An 11,222-nucleotide genomic window follows, 5' to 3' on the forward strand; every position below is an offset into this window, starting at 1 on the left:
TAAAGATAAAAGTGATGGTGATACGATACCGGGGCACTCCCCCAAGCTTGGAAATTGCCAAGGGGAGTGCCCATACCCTTATGATTATGTTTCCTTTTTTGTTGGTGAAGAGGGTGTTGGTTTTGTTGATGGCGTAGGCTTCTTCCTTAATTTGCGCTTGAGGACAGAATTTTGATCCCTTAGGTCATCGATCTCCTGCTCAAGGCTTAATATCTTCTTGCATAATTCCTATTTGTTTTCCTGCAAGAGGCGAAAAGGGATAAATTCAATCTTAGATTTCTTTGCTCTATCAGGGAGGCTTGACTTTTTGAACTCCACATGCATGTCCCCAGGTTGAGGTAATGGGACTTCATCTTCATCTGAACTCGTCTCCTCCTTTACCCTGGGTTCATAGTCCTCTTCTTCTTCTGTAGTCCAACCACAATGCTCCACGTCCACATAGACCTTAGGATGTACAAGATAATCAGCCACATAGCTTTCTCCTTCCGAATCCTGGGACGACATATTGCTCTAATCTGCAGCAGAAACAACTCGAAACAAGAACAGGAGATTTTTGCGTGATACTGTGGTCAAAACTTTTGGGAGATTATATAATGAATTTTTACCGACCAAAATACGTAACGTGCAAGAAAACGGAGTCCGGAGAGCACACGAGGTGCCCACGAGGCAGGGGGCGCGCCCAGGGGGTAGGGCGCGCCCTCCACCCTCGTGGAGCCCTCATGTCCTTCCTAGACTGCTTCTTATTTTTCTATTTTTCTAAATATTCCAAAACGGAGAAAAAATGCCATTAGAACTGTTTTGGAGTCGGTTTACTTACCGTACCACATACCTATTCCTTTTAGGAGTCTGAAACATTCCAGAAAGTGTCCCTTATGTATTCCTCCGGGGTTACGGTTTCAATAACATTGGTTTCAACATTTATAGGATTACCTGAGATATAATGTTTGATTCTTTGGCCGTTCACCAACTTCGGGTTTGTGCCTTCGAAGTTGTTGATTTTTATGGCACCGGAACGATAGACCTCCTCGATAACGTAAGGACCTTCCCATTTAGAGAGAAGTTTTCTTGCAAAAAATCTTAAATGAGAGTTGTATAGCAATACATAATCACCTACATTAAACTCACGCTTTTGTATCCTTTTGTCATGCCATCTTTTAACCTTTTCTTTAAACAATTTGGCATTCTCATAGGCTTGGGTTCTCCATTCATCACGTGAGCTAATGTCAAATAACCTTTTCTCACCGGCAAGTTTGAAATCATAATTGAGCTCTTTAATAGCCCAATAAGCCTTATGTTCTAGTTCGAGAGGTAAGTGACATGCTTTTCCATAAACCATTTTATATGGAGACATACCCATAGGATTTTTATATGCAGTTCTATAGGCCCATAATGCATCATCAAGTTTCTTGGACCAATTCTTTCTAGATCTATTAACAGTCTTTTGCAAAATTAATTTGAGTTCTCTATTACTCAATTCTACTTGACCACTAGACTGTGGGTGATAAGGTGATGCAATTCTATGATTAACATCATACTTAGCAAGCATTTTACGGAAAGAACCATGAATAAAATGTGAACCACCATCTGTCATTAGATATCTAGGGACTCCAAACCTTGGAAAAATAACTTCTTTAAGAATATTAATAGAGGTGTTATGATCATCACTACTAGTTGGAATAGCTTCTACCCACTTAGTAACGTAATCAACAGCAACTAAAATATGTGTATATCCATTAGATGCAGGAAAAGGTCCCATATAATCAAAGCCCCAAACATCAAGTGGTTCAATAACGAGTCAATAATTCATAGGCATTTCTTGACGTCTACTAATATTACCAATTCTTTGACATTCATCACAAGATAAGACAAACTTACGGGCATCCTTGAAGAGAGTGGGCCAATAAAAACCGGATTGCAATACCTTATGTGCAGTTCTATCTCCAGCATGGTGTCCTCCATAAGCCTTGGAGTGACACTTGCGTAGGATCTATTCCTGTTCATGCTCAGGTACACAACGTCTAATAACACCATCTACTCCTTCTTTATAAATATGTGGATCATCCCAGAAGTAATGTCTTAAATCATAGAAAAACTTTTTCTTTTGCTGGTATGTGAAACTAGGTGGTATAAATTTAGCAACAATGTAATTAGCATAATCAGCATACCATGGAGCAGTATGAGAAGCATTTATGACATTTAATTATTCATCAGGAAAGCTATCATCAATAGGTAGTGGGTCATCAAGAACATTTTCCAACCTAGACAAGTTATCTGCAACGAGGTTCTCAGCTCCCTTTCTATCAATAATATGCAAATCAAATTCTTGTAGCAAGAGAACCCATCTAATAAGTCTAGGTTTAGCATCTTTCTTTTCCATAAGATATTTAATAGCAGCATGATCAGTGTGAATAGTTACTTTAGAGTCAACAATATAAGGTCTGAACTTATCACAAGCAAATACAACTGCTAAGAATTCTTTTTTGGTAGTAGCATAATTTGTCTGGGCATTGTCTAGAGTTTTACTAGCATAATGAATAACATTTAATTTCTTATCAACTCTTTTCCCTAGAACAGCACCTACAACATAATCACTAGCATCACACATAATTTCAAAAGGTAAATTCCAATCAGGTGGCTGAACAATAGGTGCAGAAATCAATACTTTCTTAAGTATTTCAAAGGCTTCTACACAATCATCATCAAAGACGAATGGTATATCTTTTTGTAATAAATTAGTCGGAGGCCGAGAAATCTTGGAGAAGTCCTTAATGAACCTCCTATAAATACTGGCATGACCAAGGAAACTTCTTATACCTTTGATGTCCTTGGGACACGGCATCTTTTCAATAGCATCAACTTTAGCTTTATCGACTTCAATGCCTCTTTCAGAAATTTCGTGCCCCAAGAAAATACCTTCATTAACCATAAAGTGGCATTTCTCCCAATTCAAGACAAGGTTAGTTTCTTCACATCTCTGCAAAACTCGATCAAGGTTGCTTAAGCAATCATCAAAAGAGGATCCATAAACGGAGAAATCATCCATAAATACCTGACATATCTTTTCACAAAAATCAGAAAATATAGCCATCATGCATCTTTGAAAGGTAGCAGGTGCATTACATAAACCAAAAGGCATACGTCTATAAGAAAAAGTACCGAAAGGGCAAGTAAAAGTGGTCTTATATTGATCATCAGCTGATATAGGTATTTGAGAGAAGCCAGAATAACCATCTAGAAAGCAAAATGTGTATGTTTGGATAATCTTTCTATCATTTGATCAATAAAAGGTAAGGGGTAATGATCTTTTTAGTAGCCTTATTTAATTTGCAGAAATCAATTACCATCCTATAACCTGTAATAATTCTTTGCGGAATCAATTCATCTTTATCATTTGGAACGACAGTAATACCTCCCTTCTTAGGAACACAATGGACATGACTTACCCACTGACTATCAGCAACGGGATAAATTATACCTGCCTCAAGGAGCTTTAGTATTTCTTTTCTTACCACTTCTTTCATCTTAGGATTCAGTCGTCGTTGGTGATCAATAACTGGTTTGGCATCTTTTTCCAAATTTATTTTGTGTTGACATAGAGTGAGACTAATGCCCTTAAGATCATCAAGAGTATATCCAATAGCAGCACGGTGCTTCTTCAGAGTTTTCAATAATTTTTCTTCCTCCTTCTCTGAAAGGTTAGCACTAATAATAATAGGATATATCTTCTTTTCATCAAGATAAGCATATTTAAGAGTATCAGGCAATGGTTTAAGCTCAAACACGGGATCACCCTTGGGTGGAGGAGGATCCCCTAAGATTTCAACAGGCAAGTTGTGTTTCAGAATAGGCCCCTGTTTAAAGAACACTTCATCTATTTCGCTTCTTTCATTCATATACATATCATTTTCATGGTCTAGCAAATATTGTTCTAAAGGATCACTAGGAGGTACGGCAATAGAAGCAAGACCAATAATTTCATCTTTACTAGGCAATTCTTCTTCACAGTGTTGTCTACGAAATTTAGAAAAGTTGAACTCATGAGACATATCACCTAAACCAATAGTAATAACATCCTTCTTGCAGTCTATCCTAGCATTAACAGTGTTTAAGAAGGGTCTACCAAATATAACAAAAGTTATCTTGTGGGGAACCAAGAACAAGAAAATCAGCAGGATATTTAGTTTTCCCACACAAGACTTCAACATCTCTAACAATCCCAAATGGTGAAATAGTATCTCTATTGGCAAGTTTAATTGTGACATCAATATCTTCTGACTCAGCAGGTGCAATATCATGCATAATCTCGTTGTACAAGTCAATAGGTATTGCACTAGCACTAGCACCCATATCACACAAGCCATAATAACAATGATGTCCTATCTTAACAGAAATAACAGGCATGCCTACCATAGGTCTATGTTTATCTTTAGCACAAGGTTTAGCAATTCTAGCAGTTTCATCACATAAATAAATAACATGCCCATCAATATTATCTGCCAAGAGATCCTTAACAATAGCAATATTAGGTTCAACTTTAACTTGCTCAGGAGGTGTATAGGTTCTAATATTGCTTTTATGAACCACAGTTGAAGCTTTAGCATGATCTTTTATCCTGACAAGAAAAGGTGGTTTCTCAACATAAGCAATAGGAACAATAGGATCATTATAAGTGACAGTCTTTTCTTCAACTTTAATAGGTGCAGTTACTTTTACTTCTATGGGAGGATGATATTTAAACCACTTCTCTTTAGGGAGATCAATATGAGTTGCAAAAGATTCACAGAAAGAAGCTACTATTTTAGAGTCAAGTCCATATTTAGTGCTAAATTTACAGAAAACATCGGTATCCATAAAAGATTTAACACAATCAAACTTAAATGTCATACCTGACTCCTTACCTTCGTCGAGATCCCAATCTTCAGAGTTGCGTTTAATTCTTTCCAATAAATCCCATTTGAATTCAATAGTTTTCATCATAAAAGAGCCAGCACAAAAAGTATCGAGCATGGTGCGGTTGTTATCAGAAAGCCGAGCATAAATTTTTTGAATAATCATTTCTCTTGAGAGCTCATGATTGGGGCATGAATATAACATTGACTTAAGCCTCCCCCAAGCTTGAGCGATGCTTTCTCCTTCGCGAGGCCAAAAATTATATATATAATTACGATCATGATGAACAAGATGCATAGGATAAAACTTCTGATGAAATTCCAATTTCAATCATTTGTAGTTCCATGATCCCATATCATCACATAGCATATACCATGTCAATGCGTCTCCCTCCAAAGATAAAGGGAAGACCTTCTTCTTGATAACTTCATCGGGCATACCTGCAAGCTTAAATAATCCACAAACTTCATCCACATATATTAGGTGCTCATCAGGATGTAATGTTCCATCTCCTGCAAAAGGATTGGCTAGCAGTTTTTCTATCATACCCGAAGGAATTTCAAAGCAGACATTTTCATTTTCAGTAGGTTCAGTAGGTTGAGGAGCAACTCTATGCTCTACTGGTCGGGGTGAAGATACCCCGAACAAGCCCCTCAAAGTATTACTTTCCATAGTAACAAGTGACAGTAAATTTCAGCACACTATATAAATTTTTTCCTTACCAAATTCCACCTACCAAAGGCGCTTCACTCGCCGGCAACGGTGCCAGAAAAGAGTCTTGATGACCCACAAGTATAGAGGATCTATCGTAGTCCTTTCGATAAGTAAGAGTGTCGAACCCAACGAGGAGCAGAAGGAAATGATAAGCAGTTTTCAGCAAGGTATTCTCTGCAAGCACTGAAATTATAGGTAACAGATAGTTTTGTGATAAGATAATTTGTAACGAGAAACAAGTAAAAAAAGTAAAAAAAAGTGCAGCAAGGTGGCCCAATCCTTTTTGTAGCAAAGGACAAGCCTGGACAAATTCTTATATAGAGAAAAGCGCTCCCGAGGACACATGGGAATTATCGTCAAGCTAGGTTTCATCACGATCATATGATTCGCGTTCGGTACTTTGATAACTTGGTATGTGGGTGGACCGGTGCTTGGGTACTGTCCTTACTTGGAGAAGCATCCCACTTATGATTAACCTCTATTGCAAGCATCCACAACTACAACAAAAGTATTAAGGTAAACCTAACCATAGCATGAAACATATGGATCCAAATCAGCCCCTTACGAAGCAACGCATAAACTAGGGTTTAAGATTCTGTCACTCTAGCAACCCATCATCTACTTATTACTTCCCAATGCCTTCCTCTAGGCCCAAATAATGGTGAAGTGTCATGTAGTCGGCGTCCACATAACACCACTAGAGGAGAGACAACATACATCTCATCAAAATATCGAATGAATACCAAATTCACATGACTACTAATAGCAAGACTTCTCCCATGTCCTCAGGAACAAGCGTAACTACTCACAAAGCATATTCATGTTTATAATCAGAGGGGTATTAATATGCATATAGGATCTGAACATATGATCTTCCACCAAATAAACCAACTAGCATCAACTACAAGGAGTAATTAACACTACTAGCAACCCACAGGTACCAATCCCAGACTTAGAGACAAGAATTGGATACAAGAGATGAACTAGGGTTTGAGAGGAGATGGTGCCGGTGAAGATGTTGATGGAGATTGACCCACTCTCAGTGAGAGGATTGTTGGTGATGACGATGGTGATGATTTCCCCCTCCCGGAGGGAAGTTTCCCCGGCAGAACAGCTCCGCTAGAGCCCTGGATTGGTTCCGCCAAGGTTCCGCCTCGTGGCGGCAGAGTCTCGTCCCGAAAGCTTGCTTATGATTTTTTTTCCTCAACGAAAGACTCCATATAGCAGAAGATGGGCATCGGAGGGCCACCAGGGGGCCCATGAGGCAGGGGGGCATGCCCAGGGGGTAGGGCACGCCCCCACCCTAGTGGCCAGGGTGTGGCCCCCTCTGGAACTTCTTGCGCTCAGTATTTTTTATATATTCTGAAAATGACTTCCGTGAAGTTTCAGGACTTTTGGAGCTGTGCAGAATAGGTCTCTAATATTTGCTCCTTTTCAAGCCCAGAATCCCAGCTGCCGACATTCTCCCTCTTTATGTAAACCTTGTAAAATAAGAGAGAATAGGCATAAGTATTGTGACATAATGTGTAATAACAGCCCATAATGCAATAAATATCGATATAAAAGCATGGTGCAAAATGGATGTATCATGGCTCCCCTCCACTTATTCCAGCCACCACACACTCCTTCTTCCTCCCAAAAAATCACCAACCAGCTCAAGCACGAGTTCTAGCTCATCTTGTTGCCATTTTCGATCTCCTAGCTCAAAGCTCCACTCACAAAACTGCTTTGGGGGATTGTTCTTTGGTATGTGACTCCTCCAATGGTCCAATTAGTTTTTGTTCTAGTGCTTTATTCATTGCAAATTTTTGCTGCTTAGGTGACCCTGTTCTTGAGCTTGCATGTCAAATTTATGTGGTCAAAAGTAGTTTTAATGCATGATATGGCCTCTAGGCACTTGTAGGAGTAGTTGCTATCAATTTTGTTGAGTTTGGTTCACTTTTATTTTGAAGTTACTAAAAATTTCAGAAATTTTCAGAAAAAGATGAAGAGATTTTTGAGGGGCTCATCGAGTTGAAGCTCGAAGAATAAACAAAGTGAAGAGAACAAGAAGCCCAAGTATAATATCCCTCGTACTGCGGAGGTTCGGCCGTGTGAATGGCCTTGTGATGATTTCTTGAGAGGAGTCGGGATTCATGAAGATTTTTATTATTTGGCTGAGAATGCATGCCTCACCGCCTTCCTCCACAACCAACGCGAATAGTATCTCTTACTCACCAATATCTTTGTGCAAAACTTTCATTTCCATGCTAGGAGCTCACCACCATCGGTGGAATTTTATTTATATGATGAGCATAAGGAGATTTCACTTCGTGATTTTTGTCAGGTTTGCTTGATACCTTTTGAGGGCAGCATAGAGGAACCACATCGTGATGATGTGGAGGGATTTATTGATATGATTGTTGTAGGGGAAACGAGGAAAGTTTCCGATGCAAGAATCACTAGCATACATTTTCCTGTTCTACGTTACTTTTCAATATTTGCTAGTAGATGCTTAATTGGTCGCGGGAACTGTGGGAACCCTAGTGCTCCTGATATTGTTATTTTACGCCATGCCTTGTTTCAAGATACTACTTTCAGTTTAGGCGCTATTGTTGCTAAACGGTTAAACCTGAACCATACTAAGGGCTCCGTCCTTGGAGGCATCTTTGCCTCGCGCCTAGTTGCACACTTTAACATACCCATCAGGCATTATGAGAAAGAGGAAAAGTTGCTTCCTAATATTTCTCTAGATTATAAGAGCATGGTAGCACATGATTTTATTGTTAAGAATAAGAAGAAGTTGCTTAACTATAGACTAATTTTTGGTAAGAATAACTTTGAGACTATTACCTTGCCTGCTCCCTCTTTGTTTAACATATTTTCAGGCAAGTACCTTGTTTTACTGGAGGACGTTTATGCATACTAGAGTGTGACACCAGCTCGAGAGCCTGAGTCGGAACCACCCCAGGACCCTTATCGACAGTCAGTTTATCAGTGGAATCCTGAGGAGATTGCCAACCAGTGGCATCCAGAGACACTCCTCCTTACACCGGAGAGGGCCACTTTGATCCATGGGCATAGACCAACTTAGGCTAAAAGCCTAAGCTTGGGGGAGTACGTATTTATCACCGACATTACATTCATGTTCACACACTCATGGTAGTTGTCGGTGCTCATACTTTTTCATTGTATCATCCATGATAGTTTATTTCCTTTTTAGCTTTCTCCTTGTGTGCCTTAATAAACCTTAAGAAAAACCCAAAAAAATTAGTTGTAGATTTTAGTTAGTTTACTTTCCATGCCTGTAGTAGTAGTAATATTAAAAAGAAAACCCAAAAATATTTCTCGTTCGTCTTTTGCTTGTTGGGAGCTTTCCCGTGTAAATAGTTTTGTTTCTTTTCTTTGGGGGTCGAGAGGAGAAGACCATAATGAAAATGTTGAGTGGCTCTCATATGCATTATTGTTGATCTAACAAAGAGCCCATATTATCTTGTCTTCTCTCTTGAATTGAATGCTTGCAGATTCCAGCTTAGTCCAATGCACGTGCACTATTATTATCCACGCTATTCAGTCGTGCAAGTGAAAGGCAATAATGATGATATATGATGAACTGATTGAGATGAGAAAAGCTGGTATGAACTCAACCTCTCTTGTTTTTGTAAATATGATCAGTCCATCGGTCCTAATTCAGCCTATTATGAAAGAAACATATTTGCAATGACAATTAGATATTATAGTTGCTTATGCCATGCTTAATTAGCTAGGAGCTTATAATGGTTTACCTTGCGTGCCAACATGCTATTAAAATGGTTGTGATGTGGTATGATAGGGTGGTATCCTCTTTTGAATGATTCGAGTGGTTTGACTTGGCACATGTTCACGCATGTAGTTGAAACAAAATCAACATAGCCTCTACGATATTTATGTTCGTGGTGAATTATATCCTACTCATGCTTGCATCGGTGTTGATTAATTTTAATGCATGTTCATGATTGTTGTCGCTCTCTAGCTGGTCGCTTCCCAGTCTTTTCTAGCCTTCACTTGTACTAAGCGGGAATACTACTTGTGCATCCAACTCCATAAACCCCAAAGTTGTTCCATATGAGTCCACCATACCTACCTATATACGATGTCTACCTGCCGTTCCAAGTAAATTTGTATGTGCCAAACTCTAAACCTTCAAATAAACATTATGTTTCGTATGCTCGAATAGCTCATGTATCAACTAGGGATGTCTGTATCCTCCATGCTAGGCGGGTTATTCTCAAGAGGAGTGGACTCCGCTCCTCACTCACGAGAAAATGGCTGGTCACCGGGATGCACAGTCCCATGCTTTAAGAAAATCAAATCAAAATAATTGCAAACAAAACTCCCCCGGGATTTTTGTTAGTTGGAGGCACCCGTTGTTTCGGGCAAGTCATGGATTGATGCTTGTTGGTGGTGGGGGAGTATAAACTTTACCATTCTGCTTGGGAACCGCCTATAATGTGTGTAGCATGGAAGATATCAGGATCTCTCGGTTGTTATGTTGACAATGAAAGTATACCGCTTAAAATATTATTCATATCTATTTCAAAACCGAGCTCTGGCACCTCTACAAATCCCTGCTTCCCTCTGCGAAGGGCCTATCTATTTACTTTTGTGTTGAGTCATCATCCTCTTATTAAAAAGCACCAGTTGGAGAGCACCATTGTCATTTGCATCCATTACTGTTAGTTTACATTGAGTATGACTATGACTGGATCTCTTTTACCATGAATTACAATGTCTAGTCATTCCTTGATCTTTAAAGGTGCTCTGCATTTATGTTTTGCGGTCTCAGAAAGGGCTAGCGAGATACCATCTTGTTATATCATATCATGATTGTTTTGAGAAAGTGTTGTCATCCGAGATTTATTATTATTGCTCGCTAGTTGATTATGCCATTGACATGAGTAAACATGAGACCTAAATGTTATTATGAATATGGTTAGTTCATAATCTTTGCTGAAAACTTGAATGCTGGCTTTACATATTTGCAACAACAAGAGCAAACACAGTTTGTAAAAGTTTTTCCTTATCACTTTCAGTTAATCAACTGAATTTCTTGAGGACAAGCAAAGGTTTAAGCTTGCGGAGTTGATACGTCTCTGTCGTATCTACTTTTCCAAACACTTTTGCCCTTGTTTTGGACTCTAACTTGCATGATTTGAATGGAACTAACCCGGACTGGCGCTGTTTTCAACAGAATTTCTATGGTGTTATTTTTGTGCAGAAATAAAAGTTCTCAGAATGACCTGAAAATCAACGGAGATAATTTGTGGAATTAATAAAAATACTGGCGAAAGAATCAAGACCAAGGGGCCCACACCCTGTCCACAAGGGTGGGGGCGTGCCTACCCCCCTGGGCGCACCCCCTGCCTCGTGGCCCCCCTGGTGCTCCACCGACCTCAACTCCAACTCTATATATTCACGTCCGGAAAGAAAAAATCAGAGAGAAGGAATCATTGCATTTTACGATATGGAGCCACCGCCAAGCCCTAATCTCTCTCGGGGGGCTGATCTGGAGTCCATTCGGGGCTCCGGAGAGGGGAATCCGTCGCCATCGTCATCATCAACCTTCCTCCATCACCAATTCCATGATGCTCACCACCGTG

This window comes from Triticum aestivum, chromosome 5A (genome assembly GCF_018294505.1).
Source record: "Triticum aestivum cultivar Chinese Spring chromosome 5A, IWGSC CS RefSeq v2.1, whole genome shotgun sequence".
Classification (NCBI taxonomy): Eukaryota; Viridiplantae; Streptophyta; class Magnoliopsida; order Poales; family Poaceae; genus Triticum; species Triticum aestivum.